This window comes from Cuculus canorus, chromosome 5 (assembly GCF_017976375.1).
Source record: "Cuculus canorus isolate bCucCan1 chromosome 5, bCucCan1.pri, whole genome shotgun sequence".
NCBI lineage: Eukaryota > Metazoa > Chordata > Aves > Cuculiformes > Cuculidae > Cuculus > Cuculus canorus.
Window position 1 is genome coordinate 38,923,509 of NC_071405.1, and position 19,106 is coordinate 38,942,614.

The 19,106-nt window shown below is 36.5% G+C and overlaps 1 long non-coding RNA gene across 1 annotated transcript in view; it reads left to right on the forward strand.

Moving 5' to 3' along the window:
- Positions 1–18,205, forward strand: part of LOC128852425 (uncharacterized) — a 43,988-nt gene extending 25,783 nt beyond the window's left edge. The window contains exon 4 of the long non-coding RNA XR_008450261.1: positions 16,402–18,205. This is a non-coding gene — a long non-coding RNA (uncharacterized LOC128852425). The remainder of the gene's footprint in view (positions 1–16,401) is intronic.
- The last annotated feature ends 901 nt before the right edge of the window (positions 18,206–19,106 follow it).

Below are 19,106 nucleotides of genomic sequence, written 5' to 3' on the forward strand. Positions count from 1 at the left end.
GACACTTTAGCTCTGAAATGGACATATGCAATATGTATGTCTAAGCTTAGATGAGGTGAATCCCAATTCAACTGAGAATTTCACTACTTGGACTGATCTTCCATTATTTTTCTCAAATAAGAGTTCCAGTTTCTGTTGCTTTGTGGTGAATGAATTTGGGAGTAGTGATATACAACAGTAAAGTGTTATGACTGGTACATGACTGAATTAGATGAAAGAAAGCGTTATCTCAAATGAGAAAGTATTTCTCTGATATCTCTCTAATATGAGCTCTGGAGGACTAATAATGAAGATTAGGAACATAAGTACAAGTGATGATAATCGACAATTTCTCTGAAATAGTGACTGTAGTGACTATTGTAACAATAACCAAAATTTTCTGTACTAATTGAACTGAATGTTACCCATACACAGAAGTGTTTAAGGTCCTAGTCATGGTACAACTCATGATGGAAATGCAAAATGGTTTAATTTGTTCCTACTAGACATACTGTATTTGTGGACAGATAGAAGTATCTCTCACGGGTCTTTATTTCCTACTGTAGTATTTTAGTTAAAGTATGGTAAATGGACCATCTGGAATGAAGTCGTTTCACCTACTGAATATAAGTGAGAGTATCTGATTACTTGGAACACCATAAAATAAGCTTTTAGTAATCTCTAATGGCCATTCTTGGTTGTCAATAACTGCTATGAACAAGCGACACAAAAATTCAGGCACTGCCATGGTACTGTGTTACAGATACTCTGCAATGAATTGTGAGTCAGTACCAGATGAGTTGATCTAGAGGTAAAAATACAAACATCTATATCTAGAGAATTAAAGAATTAAATTAATTTGGCCTCTCGTCTGTGTGTAGAACAGATGAAGCACACTAAAACCACTGAAAAGGGAATGATAGAAATGCAATGGGACAATCTTATAAGTGAGTTTCTTCAACAAGCATCCATTTCCAAAATACTACCTTAGAATGAACTGCAGTTTTACCACAAATTGTAAGTCTAACTTACGTGTGCCCCCTGACTTGGGCACAGAACTCCCTGCTTGCAAGTATTTGGGAAGAGAAACTGTAATGAAGATAGAATCAAAAGGTACAAAAAGTAGGTTGGTTAAAGATTGAATGGTATATTTCAATATTTCCAACAAAGTATGTCCTTGACAATCATACATTAGGATGCCAAGCTGCTTTATAAACACTTCATGTAACTTCTTTACTGGTAATGAATCTTTGTAGCTCATTCATACTGTTTAGTACATCCCACTACTCAGGTTACCTGGAGCTGAGGTTCGTTTCCTTGAAAGCATCTTATTTTAAACCTCTACCACTTTGATAATTTCCTTTTTAATAAAAGCTGCGTTTCTGGCTATCTAAGAAGTAAAACACTGAGTAAGGTTATCCTTCCATACAACTTCTGTTGTGGTCAAAAATTAATGAAAAGCTAAAAATACTTTTTCTTAAATTAAACATTTTTTTTAAAATGCACATGGGAAAAATATGCAGCTAAAGACACTTTAAAGCAAAATGAGTGCAACAGTTTGATTCTTGAATTTTATATTATTCTAAGAGAAACCTCTAAGTGGGTATCAATTATATCTGCACCCATTTTCATTTGCTATCTTGCCATAGTTTTAATGTTATCATCACATCCTAAAGTCATTCTTCTCCCTGCCTGCTAGTCTTCCACCTCTATTTCCTCACACTGTTTGATGTCTTCTGGCAGGGAACACAGGGAAATATTCCTATGCTTGTGCGATTAAGCAAATCATACACGTACTCAGTACTTGTGTATTGATAGATATGTTAAAAAGGGAAAACTTGGAAATACATTATGCTGCATAAAACATCTGAATTTTAATGTTCTCAAACTTTTATCACATTGTAAAACCTGGGGAACTTTCATTGCCTAAGAAAAATGGGAGGTGTCTGTCAAGAACATTAGCAAATTACCTGATTTTTTGTTCTTGTTGTTGTAGATTGATGTTTATTTATGCATCACAGTCCAATTTTCAGTTCAAGCTTCTAGCTTTTACATCTGTAATCCTATCTTATTCTTCCTGGCAATTTATTAGTAGTGTGGAAATTGTGGACACAAATCGCTGTGGGTGAAAAACTGCACACCCTAAAGAGTAGGTTTGAGAATCAAGCTTCTATATGCATTGATTACTATAGAGCTCAATGTGGTGTAATAGGTAAGAACAAACCACAGTTATAAAGATCAAGTCTATTGTAGGTACAAAAGCCTTTTTTATGTACATTAAAGAGGCTTGATTATTTAAAGGCATTTTCGCTGTTGGTTATTTTACACAGGTTATTTACACTGTTGATTAAATTGCTTGCAAAGCAGTAAGATTTCCATACACGAGTAGTCTAACAGAAATATTATGCAGCCAGCAATTTGCCAGTTGTCTGTTGACAAAGACAGAGAGTAAGCCACTTACTACTGTTTTTATACAATGAATCATTTTTGTAAAAATGGAGCAGTCTAATGAAAATTCAAATGTATTTCTTTTCCCGATTCAAACAGAAATCTGAGCACTTCATATACTCTGCAAATAAGCCTTGTTTGGCACAGTGTATCAACTAACAAGCAATCTCAGTTCAGCATGCAGATTTTAAATAAAACTCTCCAAATTTAAACAGGTAGTTTCATTTTACTTCCATAAATGGGTACTTTCAAAATATTTAGACATCTGTATATAATACTGTTTAAACTGTTTGTTATAAAATGTAAATAGGTATCTCAGTGTTTGAGTTACCACCTGATGTCTTTCTCATTTAAGGAGAAAACATAAAAAAATAATTGAGATAACTAGAGTCAGAAGCAATGCTTACAGAGCATGTAAGCATCTTTTATGGTGTCTTAATTGTTAGACTCTTTAAAGAACAACTGTGGTTAGACAGGCTCATCAGGAGAGGTGAAATTCCTGGTGTCAGTAAAGTTACTGGTTGCTTTGCTTAGACTTTCAGCAGGCGTTCTGTGCTCAGCTAATATAACGGAAAGCTGCGCCACTGTGGAGGAAGGTGTTCCAGAACTAGAAGCAAGAGCCCACACAGAACAGCTTCTGCCCCTTTGCATGCCACAGTGCTTACCAGGATAATGCTGTAGAACTGAGCCCTGCTAATTTCCCCTTTCACAGCATTCTGAAAATTGATGTTTTATTGCCTCTACTGCTTTTGAATGGCTGATATGTCCCATTCTTGCGGAACACCTTGAGACAGTTGTCTTCCCTACTCACTCCTGTCACGACACCTTGCCATTTCCACCTCTCTATGTGGTGCATGTTTGGTTTGTTGCATGTAGTGTGCACATTTGTTATGTTGCCTATATAGATATTTGAATTATCACAAGATGCAGATGTTTTCTAGTAGGTTTGTATTTATATTTTTCTTTTCCCCTTTTTTCAATAAATATTAGAATCTAGTTGAGGTCTTTGTGAAATTAAAGGAAACTGGATCAAGTCCTGATCATCAATTCTTTTTCCTGTGCCAGTAGGCAGAAATATTAAAGAAAATCAGATTTGAATTATATTTAAATGTTTGTGAATTTGAAAAGACTTATGGTGTATTAAGAAAATAAATTTTAAAAGGAGTAGAAATTTCGTGTTTAATTGTTAAAAGTTACTACTTTTAAAATTTTCTCTTTCCCAATATGTTTTCTGTATATTGTGAAAATTCATTCTTTTCTATCGGTTTCATAAGGTCTTTCACACAGCATGAGAGACTACAAAGACTTTGAAAAGTGGTTAATGGATATGGATTTAGAGTAGCCCTGAAGAGATGGCTTGGGGGTGCTGGTGAAGGAGAAGCTCAACATCAGCTGGCAATGTGTGCTTGCAACTCAGAAAGCCAACTGTATTCCAGGCTGCATTAAAAGAAGTGTGACCATCAGGATGACAGAGGTGATTGTCCTCCATTACTCCACTCTCGTAAGACCTCACTTGTGTTCAGTTCTGGAGTCCTCAGCACAGAAAGGACATGATCTTTTAGAGCCGGTCCAGAGGAAGGACTCAAAGGTGATCAGAGTGTTGAAGTGCCTCCTGTACAAGGACATACTGAGAGAGTTGGGCTTGTTGAGCCTAGAGAAGGCTCTGGAGAGGCCTTATAGCGCCCTTCCAGTTCCTACAGGGGGCCTACAGGAAAGATGGGAAAGGATTCCTTGTCAGGGAGTGCAGTGACAGGACAAGAGGTAACAGTTTTAAGCTGAAAGAGTTTAGATAATAGCATGACTATTTTTCCCGTCAGTGTGGTGAGGCACTGCAACAAGTTGTCCAGAGAAGTTGCAGATGTCTCTTCTCTGGAAGAGTTCTAGGCCGGGTTGGAAGGCTTCAAGCAACCTGGTCTGGTGGGACGTGTCCCTGCCCATGGCGGGGGGTTGGAACTGAATCATCTTTAGGGTCCCTTCTGACCCAAACCATTCTATGTTTCTACAATACATGATTGTAAACCCACAGAAATTAACACAAGCATTCAGGCATGGATACAAGAATTGAAACTGCTTTTGAATGAGTGATGGGAATAGCGTAGAATATCAGAAATTAAAAATGATAGCTGGAATCCTTTTATCATAACAAGAACTGTAGAAAAACACATCATGAAATCTGTGCCTTACAGGAAGAAATATGTAAAAATAGCTGCTACATGTGCAGAGAGGAAATTAACTTGGGCATTGTCATCAAGAGACTGTGGCTCTGTGCTCAGCTTGACTTCTCATTTTCCTGAAATAAGGATCAGGGAAGTTGTGAATTCGTGATTTATAATATCACGATTCTTCAGAGCTTACCTTTGAACCACATGGTTCTTTGACCACACTAAATCTATCTTTTAGAGATATTTGTGTACCTTGGGATTCCTTTATTTTGTGGTTAAGGGGTGGTCTATGTAATTAAGAGACTGGAAGCTGGATTACTCTGTGTTGTTATGTGTGCAGGTGTAGCCCTATTCCAAAAGGTTTCATGGCTGATGTTTTACTAACTTTTAGTTCTAGAGCCAGTACTAATGTGGCTAGGAGTTAAAAAAAAAATTGAAAATGTTAAAAAGATAATTTTGGAAAATGTAAATAATCAAACTTTATTCCTTTAAAAAAAAAATCCCGCAAAATTATTCTGGCTTGTGGTAGCAAGGCTAAATCAGAAGAGTGAAAGTTTTCTTAAATGTATTTATTTGGGTATATCTGTTTTTCAGTAGTTCTTTTTCATTTTTAAAAGTATGTTTATTCCTGCTCATTTTTGTTCTTGGATTTTGTGAAGTGGCAGCAAATCATATAATGCACTATATATTTTTGAGAGGGAAGTATTATTATTTAGATATCTAGCTTGAGAATATGTATCACCGCACTATTGAAGCAAGATGTGTATTTTCCATCAGCTTAAATTTTGTATGTGCCTTTCAATTAACTTTCCCTGAGCAGCCAGCAGTAAGGATAGAATTTCACAATTAAAATCTGGTCTGTGTCAATGTTTGTAGTAGGATGAGAGATCCTGGATTTCTAGGTCAATTCATGCAACATGTATGATTTTGCAAACATCTGTAATGTTGATGTTCCTTCACAGTGCCCAGATATAAAGCTGAGTTTTAACAGAGTCAAGAAATAGGTATTACATCTCTGTCCTTCAGACTGCAGGTCAACGTGATACAGTCTTTGATATGCAAGCCAGTTTAAGAAGTTCATGCCTGTATCTACAGCCAGTACAACTTATGCCTTCACAGTGGGCTGCTTCAGCTCTTTGAAGGCCAGAGATGTAAACACAGACCACTGAAACAACTCAGGCTAAAACTAACCTATTCTGCATGTTTACTTTTAATCCATGTCACATCTGAGATTGTTTGATCCATTTATCTATGTATTGAATATATATAAGGAAATATGTATGCGTTTGTGTGTATTTCATTATACAAGTTTGTACCTATATGAAAAGTTCTATGTTAGAAGATAAACACTACCATATGAAGAATGAGAAAGCCCTCCTCATCTCCAAAAGGATTTTAGGACCTAGAAATTTTGTCTTGTATAACTAATACAAAAGTTGCTCTGAAAATTTTCTAGTAACATTAGTAAATTTAAAGTAATACCTTTTAGTCATTCTTAACATGTCACTTGGCTAGTAGAATCCCTCTCTGGTCATAATGAAAATTATTTTATAAACCCCCAAAACTAAGGTAAATCATCTGTCAGAAGAAAATTACTTTTATATTAACCATTTGTTCCCTGCAACAACATAGAAACATCTATCTGAACATTCCTGTTGTCAGTGTATTTGATGATTATTTGCTTTGGTACTGTAGTAGCAGCATTTTAGTAGTCTATAGATAAAAAGTCTCATTTGTAGCTGGCTAAGAAATACTTAATTTACTTTTTAATGAAGTTCATTACTTAAGACTTTTTATGATACAGTATTGCTGGGAGCTGGAACCTGACCCCACTTTGCCTTTTCTTTCTTCACATATTTGCTTTTATCATGTCAGTTTTACTCAAGTGACACTGAAATATGGAGATTTTTCTGAGCTTTTTTTTTTTTTTTCCAGAAGGAGCTTATCACTTGCAAGGCCTAGATTGTGAATGTAAGCTTTGATGTTAACAGCCCTAGTGCCTTTCTTTTTTATTTGGGGCATTAGTTCAATTATATATTCAAAGTATCTATTCAGTGCTTTTGCTAGAATTCTTCGATAAGTAAAATAACTGAGCTTTTTTAAGTACTCGTTCCTCAGTGTTTCAATCTTAGTGGAGATGCAAATCAGACCAAATCCTGTTCTTTCTATCAAATGTCTGTGTTGGTGTTCACAGGCCAGTGTACTATGTTTCAAATGCAGTACTTTAAGAAGTTGCCTGAAAACACATCAGCTGAAAGAATGTTTACTGTCTTTTTTTGTGATGAGTAAAATTATACACTGATAAAGAACTGCAATTTAGAAATTCTTACTCCATGAAAAATATATTAAGTTTACCCTGATGTTTACTGACCAGTGTAATGAGAAGCACACTATAAGTCTTTCAGTGTTTCAAAGCTAATGTGGTTTATGGAGAAAGAACAATCACTTCACATGTTTTAAGAGATAGAAAAAACCCCCAAACCCCATCAAAATAATTGTAACTGAATGGCCACATATAAATTCAGATTTAAAAACTGCATTTGTCCGCTAGAATTTTTAACAGGATTTTTGCGATCTATTCACAGAGTTCCCTTAACATTACAAGATAACTCATTTAAAAGAGAAATTTCAAAACAGATGGAAGAGCTGTGTGAGTCTGGAGATACTATGGGTCCACTATAAGGTCTCCAGGCAAAATCTAGCCAGTTTGCCTCCAAAGTCCTCAGCTGGAAAAACAAGATCTTGAAAAAAAATTATCTCTCCTGTTGTTATAGATAGACAGATATTTTTTAAACTTAGATAAGATTATCAAGCTTAATTTAAATCCTTCAGGAACATAAAAAGAGCACTGTGAAAAAGGAGAAATAGCCACAGGGAGTAAAAGAAACAGAAGCGGCACTCCCGCTTGAGGGTAGTGGTGCTGGTAGAATAGACACCAGAGTCTGAAACAAAAAAAATTTTAAATTACTGTTTCTGTTGCTACTGGCAATTGGATTGACCTTTATTTGCTCATATTTTTCCATGCTATATCCTTACAAATCTTTTCCAACCTTTGCTACTTTTTCTAGACTTTTGAAAATTACCATAGTTATGGCCTTTGTGTATTATAAATCTTTTCAACCACATATATTTTAAAAATATGTTTGGTTTTCACATGTCCCAGGCCAACAGTCAAAAAGCCACACTTCCATTAAATAGTACCATGTTCAACAAATAGTGCTTTGGCAATCAGTATAAGTACTATACTGTTGACAGGGTAGAAGAATCTAACCATGATTGAACAGGGTTAGAACATGCAGAGAGGCTGAAAGATGCGTGAGTCAGAAGTGGAACATTCCACTGACACCCACTTATCCCAGTTTCAATGAGTCAGTCAGGATGAGTACCTGAACATGAATTCCATGTTTCATCTTGGTTTGGGAAAAAACAAAATCCTACTCCTGGTGTTTCACAAAACCAAGTTCCTGACTTCCTTAGCTTATTTTCCATGAGAAAAAAAAAACCCTATAATGTGAAAACTGCTGTTATGTCTAGCATAAGCAAGCGATCACAATTGTAACCAGTAAGTCAGGAAGCAAGGCATGCAACACAGTAGTGAATGTATTGGAAAAGATGAGATAATACATTAAAAACTTAATTGAAAAGCAAAGATTTTGTCAGCAGAGAGCAAGAGCTTCTCAGCTAATATACCATGAATTAATGTCTATCCATCCTGTGGTGTTGTATGAGTTCTTTCCATGCCTTTAGAGTGATTGTTGTTAAGTTTGACAGAAATTTTAGCTCAGCCAAATCAGTGGTTCTATGTTTTGAGGGAGTATAGTGGCTTAAAATTATATTGGCAGGAATGTACAAAGAAAGTGCTATTTTGCTTATATCCCAAGGATGTGCAGGGGTATCAACAGGAAAGGATACAATGACAACAGCTTTTAGGAGATCAAAAATGTCAGCATCAGAAACAGCAGCAGCATGAGCAGACTGTGCTGATGGTGCTTCTTTATTGCTCTGCCATTAGAAAGTCGACATGTGCCATCAGTTATCACAAAGTGGAAACCAAATTACTATAGTTATTTCCCATACTAAGTTTCAGAAAAGAGTTGCCCAGTATTGACAGAGACTGGAACTTTCTGATTACTCAGTCAAAGCCTCAGTCATCCTGGATCAATGCAACAGCAGGGGCTTCTGTGGAATGACATCAGTTAATGCCAGCTAGAGATCTGACTCCATGCTGTATGATTACCTACTCTAAGGTCTTCCAAAGACACAAACTAGGTCCTCTTCCATAGACAATCAGAGAACAGCACAGTAACAGCTAAAGAGTTAAATCTAACTCTCTGCCTTAAATATAAGGCTTCAAGATGTGGAAAGCAAAGAGTGAAAGGATATGTGGTTGGCTACCACCTTTTAAGATGAGAGCTAAAATTGATAAGGAAGATACCCTTCCTGTGTGAAGTTTAGTGTAAAAAAGTGATGTCTTTGTTGTCATTTTGTTTAAAAACTAAATCCCTAAAATTTTGGGCAGGTTGGTTGCTATGAAAAAATGTTTTTTGTTTGCTAAATAGTGCTTAGCTCTCCCCTGAAAGACTGTCTTTCATTAATGATTTTTGCAGAAAAAAATAGTATTAATGCTATTCTTTGCTATTTTAAAATTTTTGATTAAATGTTTTTCACCAGTCATCTTACCAACTTTCACGACCACCCTTAACCTACAGGATGCTTAGTAAGTGCATACAGAGGCAATCAACACACTGAAGTTTAAGTATCTAACAGTGGACTGCATGCTTTAGCTGGTAGAAAAGAAAAAACACATAATATGCTTTAGCTCTTTAACTCTCAGTTAGTGCATGGTAACTCAGCAAGGAAAGGAAACCTACATCTTTGAGCCTGATGTCTTTTTGCATATAGCTGCTATCACCAATGAAAATACTTTTGTGAAGCCGTGGAAGAAGGCAGTGTACAAAACTCTTTGTATATGTATTTAGTTTTATCATGCGGTCAACTATGCATGTTGATAGCTTGGCCCTAATTAAACCAGTGAAACTTAAATAAGAAAACACAGCACCACAAAAAATATAAAGTTTTGGAAAGAGGAAGATTTGTCATCTGTGGCGACACTACAAAAATAAGATTCTTAGTAAGGAAGAGCTTCTTCTGTTACTAGGATTATATTTTTTTCTACCACACACAAGCATCCAAGATTTCTGTCACAAGTGAAGGATGAAGTAATAAAAGAGCCGAAATCAGGGTGACAGATCTGTCTGTTTTAAAGCAGCTTTTGCAATAACCTGTAATTTAGCCTGCGGTTGTAGATGAAGTTTTAAAAATCAACAAACTAATGTGAAACTCTCAGAAATCAACAAAGTTAAAATATTTTTGTAATCTCTCTAAATGTCATTGAAATTATACACTTCATATGGCTAACAAGAACTATTCTGAAATCTTGATCTTTTTACCAAAATGTATCTGTAGCGCTGTAAAACCTCTCAGTGTCTATTAATTTTGGGTCAGAACTGATAGCTGAAGATGCAGTTGATATGTATTGGCAATATTGTGAAACACTGGAAATTCAGGTATTCTGTGCATAAGACATAATCTTGGCCTACTGGTGAACGCACTCAGTATTGACTCATTTTTGGTCCCAGCTTTCATCCTTTTAAATAGAGGAAAAGATATAAGAAAAGATATAAGAAAAAGAAAAATCCCTCTAGTCAAAATGTTGTCAGGCCTGTTTATGATTGGATCTTTATTTTTTGACTGGTGGGCTGTTGTAATTAAAAAATTGAAGCATTTCTGAATCTTTCCACAGAAGTTAGGTGCAAAGCTGTCATAATGAGAGTAGAGTGCTTTGTATTATTCAATACCCCTCCAATCTCATCTATTAGTAAATCAGAAAAGTGAAAGGATATGTAATAAAAATTTTCAGTATTTAAAAGAAAATGCAAGAACAATAGAGGAATAAAACAAAAGCAGTGCAACAGCACAGCTCAAAAGCCTTGCTCAGTCATGTTAATAAAGGACAGCACAGGTTCAATACAAAGGATTCCCTTGCCCTTGCCCAAATGAATTAGCCTTTCACATGGATTTGGAGAGTGGGAAGGGGGCAGGGCAGTTAGCCCACAACAACAGCAGAAAAAACATAAGAAAGATCCTTCTCATAAGTAGATGTGATTGGAGAGAGTGAGATTTTAATGTTCAATAGGTGTTTGGTTCATAAGAGAAAATTCTAACCAGGTCCAGAATTATGTTGTAACGTGGGCACTTTTTTGGAACTGCAGTAAATGGATGCAGAAACTGAAGTCACACATTACTAATGCAATTATAGAAGATTTTACATGAGAGATGATATATTTGGATAGTCTTTATATAATTTCCTTATCTAACTTCATTTTTTCTGTTATTTCCATGAAGAATACTGTATATGCAGACAGTCTCGTTCAGAAAAACAGTAAGGAAATCATGCCTGGCTGACCTTTTTCTTACCTACTCTAAAGACACAAGAATTTGACGCAAATATCACATTTGCACTAACCAAGTCAACACTAAATGCTCTGTGAAGTGGATTGAATGTGTTTTTGTAGCTGAATACAGCTTTCTTTGAGTTTCTTTTTGGGGCACATTGCCTTTGGCTAGACCAAGCATAAGTCTTGATGTTTGCTGGGGTATTTTGTGATTCTGAAGTTCCCTCTAAATACAGTGTCTAGTCTGTCCACTTCTAAGCAAACAGAAAATAAAAAAAAACCAAGACACACTACATTAAATCCATGAATGTAGCCCACCTCTGAAACAGAGAAAAGTTTACATGGAGTTGGCTGCTGCAATAGCTTTTCTGTGACATTTGGAATATGAATGCGAGTTTAACAAGATAACTATTCTACTTCCTCAAAAAATGAGTAATAGTAGCTGACCTTACAAAAAAGTCTCCAAAGCCATTTCAGCCTGGAAACTGACCTTAGAGAGAGTGGTACTTTGTGATAGCATACTCAGTATGTCAGACTGATTCCTTTACTGCTGCATCAGAAGCAGCGTTCAAGACCTAGTCAGAGCAACAGACATACATCTGAATAGCATTCTTCTAAGTAGTGGTACTCCCAACCAGGGTATGTCTGTCCAGACTGTCAACACTTCTTTTTTTTTTCAAATCAGAAAAGAGGCACATAGAAAGGTCAAACACTGAGTGAAGGCAAAAACCCTGGGGAGTTGTGATCCTAAATGGATGTACTGTGCATCTGCATAACTTTGTTACATGTGATGCAGGAAAGTTTGATGTCCCAACCAGTGCTAAGAGGGCAAGGCATGGGGAGGAGAAGAGGAATTTATCAGAAGTGGCCCTTTCTTTCTCAATTAACATAAATCTATGACTGAATTTTTTGATCTAACAGTCTCCTTTATTTATGTAAGATTTCTTATAAAGTGAGACTGGAAATGTACACTTGGGTGTTATTTGTCAAACTGTACAGATTCCCTTGACATATAATTTGAGTATAATTTTGTGGGCTAACTGGTGTCATTAGTTGTACTAATGCAATTTTTCTTAGATTATTGCCTTAGTAATACCAGCATCATGGCCCATTACAGTGGAGTTATTAAAAACAGTTCTATTTTATTTTCAAATAGACTGAAAACTAGTGAAAACACAACTGTGTGGTAAGCCAACCAAACATTACTAAAAAAGTTATTATTTAAGATAGAACTGTATTTTTGGTAGCCAAGAGTAACTAAGTAGGTACCTGTCTGACCGTGTTGGTTTTCCAATAAACTTTTACAGTCTTAAGTACTTCACAGAAACAAAGAGAGAACCTTTAGTTATATATTCATGGACAACTCAACCAACTCCATATTTCCAAAATTGCAAAGTGCTTTACAAATAGCTATTTGTAAAGCTCTCCAACCTCCTAATAATTGAAATCAGTTCTCCAGCCCAGCCTTTTAGGCTGGAATCCTGGCATTACATGTAATGCCATATACATATACATGCCATATACAGTCATAAAATGTAGCCAATACTCATATCCAGGGCAACAGATTTCCTGATTGTAATTTGTTCATGAGCAAATTATTCCTGGAAGTAAAAATATATAGATCAGTTGCTCTGTAAAACTCCATTTATGCTTACCAGCTCTTTAAATAACCAGAACTCTACGTGGCAATTTGAAATATTGCTCAGAAGGTAGAAGGATCACAGCAGCAGGACCATCAAGTGTGAAGGCAATCCCAATGAGTTGCTTTTGTGTTTTTTTACAGAAAAGGGAAAACCACACAGGTATAAAGGTGAAGAGAATGCTATGGGATCCTTTCCCTTACAAGCAATAAGATGCCAGTAGCTTACCAGTAGCACTATCCCAGCCTAGTCCCAATCCACAGCCAATACTGCTTATGTTACAATGCTTAAAATCTTCTGCTCACCCGGAATAGCAGATGTGTGGGAAATGAAATGTTTGTGAATAGTAGTATTGGCTGTTAGCATACACAGAATTGTTATTTTCTTCTTCCAACAAATCAAAGAGCATTATGTTTTGGGAAATCTGTTTTGCCCAAGAATGGTGTTGTAGTGTTTCTGCACTGGTTGTGTAAAAGTGATTTAATTATAGCAATTTGCACTCACAGTCTTTTGGACAATGTAGTAAGCTCTAAAATGAAAGCCCAAACCCTTCCAAGGCATGTGAAGAGCAGTAGTAGATTACTGCTCCCCTTATTCAAACTGACCAGCAGTCTGCCAGATGAGCCACAAAAATAATATAGGTGGCTATTTCAGATGGATCTTTGTCCATACTGGTGTTTTCAGTGAATACAGAGGAATTTTTTAGAACAGGCACCACTGTGCATTTAGTTGTCTAATAGTGTTAGGACCAGCAGGGCTTCATGCCCACAAGGTCAAAAAGCACACGTGGCTACTGCGTGAATGTCTGCACCTTGTCATTTTGCTCACAGTAGTTGCATACTTGGACACCAAAGAAGTTCTCCCTACTATTTTTAGGAGATCCATTGGATGTAGGAAGGTCAACAGGCTGATGAGATTGCCATATACAATTTTTTCTATCTCTTTGTAGCTTAAAATAGATGATCTAAGTGCAATGACTCTGGACAAAAGGAAACGTTGCTTATCAAAATGAGATTTTAAAATGCACCTTCTTAGATCATGTTTCTGCTGTTGCATTCAATGGATTAATAGAATCTTGACCCACATCTTTAACTGCTGTTGATACTTTAAGGGTAACTTGAAACCTGAATAACTGTTCCTCATTGACAAAAATCACTGGGTATTTTTCACTGCTCTGGCACCTTTCCAGTTAGGAAAATACAAGCCTAATGTTATATTTTATAACACCAGAAACACTACTAGCACTATCACACACAGAACCATTCACTTCATGTTAAGCCAAATCAAATTCTCGTATTTCAACAATTACTATTGGTCAGGAATAATCGATGAGTATTGTGATTTTCAGTATGAAACTCATCCTTCTGTGCTAAGCACAACTATTTTTAGACTAATTACATTCTAGAATTATAAACATAATTAGGATTAATATTAATATTATGTGGTCCCAGTTACTTTGTGATGTCCTGCACTAAGAATGATACATTTTCATAGATTGTCATATTTATCCAAAGATGAGGCTAAACAATTTAGAAATGTGTACATTGCTGACAGGGTATAGAAAAACCTATTTATGAAATGGTTAAAATGGACCAAATGGTGAAGATTCAGAATGGTTTGATTCGCACATGGATAGAGTTTCACATTTCCTCAGAGATATGAGCATAATTAGGCAAAGTTAGGAAATTATTTATGTTGTTCAAAAGTTACTGTTCATTACCTGATGATCCAAAGCAGAGATCAATTCACATTGTCTTTCTTACTCAAGGATAAGACGACTAATAGAGGAGTGACTTGCTAGTCAGTGACTAACACCAATACTGTTTTGTAATCATTTACACTCATGCATATGTTTGACATTCATGTAGTTTAATATGATCAAGTTTTAATTCATTCAAAATTTTCCATTTCTGTTTTTGGGAGATTGACTTACACTATTTGTTCACATCTAAAGGATTTCAGCGTTATTGCAAATTCACAGAAGAGTGACATAATACTTGATGGAATATTATGCTAGGAGGTAGGCTGGAATATAAAATTACCTACAGCTACTTGAGGAAGCTTGTAGCAAAATAATTACTTAGCATGACACAACATTCTGAATTAATACATGCTATGTTTCTGTGGCTAACTCTTTTGCTTGTTAGTTCAAATTCAGGGAGCTTTTCTCAGAACTGTTGTTGTTCCTAGTCCTTTCAATCAAGATGTGTACTGAATATTTAGTCAAACACTGAGTCCTGCGACTCATTTGTTGAAAGTATAAAAAGACAAAGAATCTGCACTACATTAAGAAATACTTACAATCTTTATTAATGGGAATATGGCCGTTTGAACTCGAGTCTAAGGAGAAACTGGGATTTTGATGGAGCAATATGAATTTGGACAATAGTCACAGTATTATAAACATCATAGAAACCAGAAGAAATCTTAATCGAACGCGCTGAATTGAAGCCAGCTCCTATTCACCTGGACTATCCACATTTGTTGTTGCTAGTCTTTTCTTAAAAACATTTGGGCAAGAATAGTTCTACCTTTTCGCTAAGTAACCCATTCCAGCATTACACAGCCCTGATAGCTGTTTTGACATGTGGTTTCATTAGTACAACTGGGAACTGTGCACTCAAAGATGTGTTTGAAATAGGTAGCAAGGCAAGTCATGGAATCTCAAATGAGTCTAAGTAAAACATATTTCTTGTAGTCAGCTGCTTTCTGTGTACTAATGAAAATGTCTGGACAACAGCAACAGCTTTCCCCTTCGGTTTAACCAGTATAAAGCAAATGTAGTCATGAAGAAGGAAATTAGTGGTACTGTAATTATTAACATTGAAATATGATGAGAAAATTTCATAGTTTAGACCTTTTTTTCTCTTATTTTTTTTCTTTCATTGATTTATTACATTTTCAGGTTGTTCTATGGAGACAGCATTCATAATACTTATTTTTAATACCTTGAAGGGTATTGCATTTTACTTACCCAAATGGAGATCTAGCTGTCTCCCACTTTCTTCATTTAGCTCAGGCATCCTAAAATAGCCGAGTGAAGAGATTAGCACCTAAAATGTACCAAACAAGATTTTTTTTTTTTGTGGAAAACTGCGAAAGATTATTATCCCATGTGCCATAAATACTGTATCCAGTACAGCAAGTTCAGATTTGATTTTCTGGTCAAAACCATTTTTTTAAAAAAATTGGGTGTTTGTTTTTTTCTTTAATTAAAAGTATATGCAGCATTTTTTAACAAAACCAGAATTTCTTAGCAAATTTTTTTTGTAAATCATTTTAATTCAATCAAAGTGTGTATTTTTTACTGCAATAAATGTTTTATAAGAACTTGTTTTGAGCTGTTCCTAGTTAATATTACCATGAACTGCTATCTAAAGAATATCTAGTAAGATATCACAGCAACAGTGTCCCATACACTATTTCAACAGCAGATTTTTGTAGGCAGTAATGCTTGTTATGTTGAGCAATAGGAACGATGGATTTGCAGGCTTAAGGGGGTTAATGTTGACAACAAACAACTATTATATTTGCAAGAATACCAAAGGGTTTCAATATGAGTCTTCTAACTGAAAGCAGATTATTACTTGAGTTTTATTACTGTCAAGCATAGTTGTCAAACATATAAAAGTGTGATATAAAGGAAGATCATTTTATTAGAGTAAGAGACAAAGCAGAGATCGAATGATGACCTTTTTTGTGGGCTTTTTTTTTCAGTTACCCACAGGAAGAAAGAGGAAGAGTCCTCCGCATCTTGAAAAGGGAAGTGGGGGGAGAAAACATCCGGGAGAGGACACTTTCCGACAGATAAAAAAAACTGACAGCAAAGACCACAATATGATTTTAATGAAGTCAGCATATGTGGATGTCTGTGGGTACTGGTGTGTGACTTCCGTGTCTTTCTTGTAGATATAATGTAATAGTATGGGGGTGGGACTGTACTCCTCAACAACCTTCCAGGGAGCAGTTCTCTGGTTGACTGATAATTACAGCTACAAGTGTGTTTTTGTTTGGTCTTTAGCTGAGATATTTTCCCCTCTGGCCTGTGGATATTTGTTGTAATCTTGACGTTAGAGTTGCTGGTCTTTGTCATAGCTATTATTCAGACCACACTTCTCTGATGAGAGACAACAAATATTTACTAGAGGCAGCTCCACCTCTCTTTTGGTTTAGGGGTAGCTATGAAAATAGCCAGTAAATTTTGTTTCTGCTAAGAAGTAACAACCTCTCTCTTGATCAGGCTCCTTATTTATCACATTCACTGAAACACCAAAGATGGTTCTGATCAAGACATTTGATCTCAAATAACCTATAATCTCATGAAAGTTTGAATCTAGAACCAAATTTGCCAACAATAGCTGTAGAATGGTGGGGAAGTAGAATCTGTAGTTAAAACAGCATTTGCAGGTATTGCAAGGCAAAGGCAAACCACTGCTTTGCTACTTGCTCAACTTACATTTACATGGAAGGGAAGTTAGCTGCACTCTTCTGTGGGAGAACTTGACCAAGTAAAAGACACAGGAAGGTATAGCATAATATGAAAGACTGTTAGAACTTCTTGGAATGGTTACAATGCTTAAATTTGTTGTGCCAGAGATTGTGCTGGCACCTTCTGATTCTGTTCCATTACTCTGCTAGAGACCTCAAATCACTTCTTCCTCTTTTTTATTTGTTTTGGGGTTTGGTTTTTTGTTGGTTTTTTTTTCTTTAAACAGATGGACAAGCAGTTTATAAAAATTATTTCACGTAATTATTGTTTTTTCTTTCATTTAAAGAGATATCTCCTAAATATGGAAAACAAAATCAAACTGGCAAGCAAGGTGAGAAAACAAAGATAGTGTCTTATAGTCACAAACATTTATACTGAATCTGTGTTTTTCAAAATTGTGACAGATAATATAACGTGTACTAAAGAGTCCAGATCCTCCATGAAAGCTTTTTGGAGAAAATCAAGGCATTTTCACATTGGTTGAATTTATGATGAAAAGAGAGAAGGTATATTGTGATAAAGAGCAACAAGCCCAAAACTTGTTTATTTACTGCTATAATGTTCAGATAATTCTTTCACCTACAGATGTGTAATACCTCTGACTTCCCTCTTTTACTCTTTCAGATATGTTTATAGAATTGCTTGGTTGGAAAAGACCTTTGAGTTCATTGAGTCCAACTGTACCTTTCCACTACTTATCCATACCCCTGAGTGCTTCATCTACCCATCTTTTAAGTACCTTCAGGGATGGTGACTCAACCACCTCCCTGGACAGCCTGTTCCAATGTCCAATAACTTTTTCAGTGACTAAATTTTTCCTAGTATCTAGTCTGAACCTTCCCTGGTGCAACTTAAGTCTACCTCCTCTCATTCTATAACCTATTATTTAGGAGAAGAGACCAACACCCATCCTTTTACAACCTCCTTTCAGGTAGTTGTAGACAGTGATAATGTCTCCCCTCAGCCTCCTTTTCTCTAGGCTAAACAACCCCAGTTCCCTCAGCTGCTCCTCATAAGACTTGTTCTCCAGCCCCGTCACCAGCTTCGTTGCCCTTCTATGGACATGCTCCAGGACCCCAGGACCCCAATGTCTTTCTTGTAGTGAGGGGACCAAAACTGAACACAGTATTTGGGATGTGACCTCACCATCACTGAATACAGGGGTAGAATCATTTCCCTGGTCCTGCTGGCCACTCTGCTTCTGATGCAAGCCAAGATGTCATTGGTCTTCTTGGCCACCTGGGCACACTGCTGGCTCAACTCAGTCAGCTGTCAACCAACATCCCAAATTCCTTCTCTGCCAGGCAGCTTTCTAGCCGCTCTTCCACAAGTCTGTAGTACTGCAAGGGGTTTTTGCATTCTGAGAGCAGGACTCTTTTTGAACCTCATAGCACTGGTCTCAGCCCATTGATCCAACATGTTCAGATCCCCCTGTAGAGCCTCTCCACCCTCAAGCAGATTGACACTTCCTCCCAACTTAGTGTCATCCATGAACTCACTAAGGTTACATTCAATCCCCTCATCCAGATCATCGATAAAGATATTGAACAGAACTGGACCCAGCACTGAACCCTGGGGACACCACTTGTGACCAACCTCCATCTGGATTTGCCTTCATTTACCACCACTCTTCAGGCCAGGTCATCCAGCCAGTTTTTAACCCAGCAGAGGGTGTGCCTGTCCAGACCAGTGGCAGCCAGTTTCTCACGCAGAATACTGTGAGAAACAGTGTCAAAGGCTTTACTAAAGTCCACGTACACTATTTCCACAGTCTTTCCCTCATCCATTAAGCAGGTAATGTCATAGAAGGCGATCACGTTATTTTGGCAGAACCTGCCTTTCATAAACCTGTGTTGACTGGGCCTGATCACCTGCTTGTCTTGTGTGTGCTGTGTTGTATAGAAACTGATCATAGTACAATCCTTTAAACACA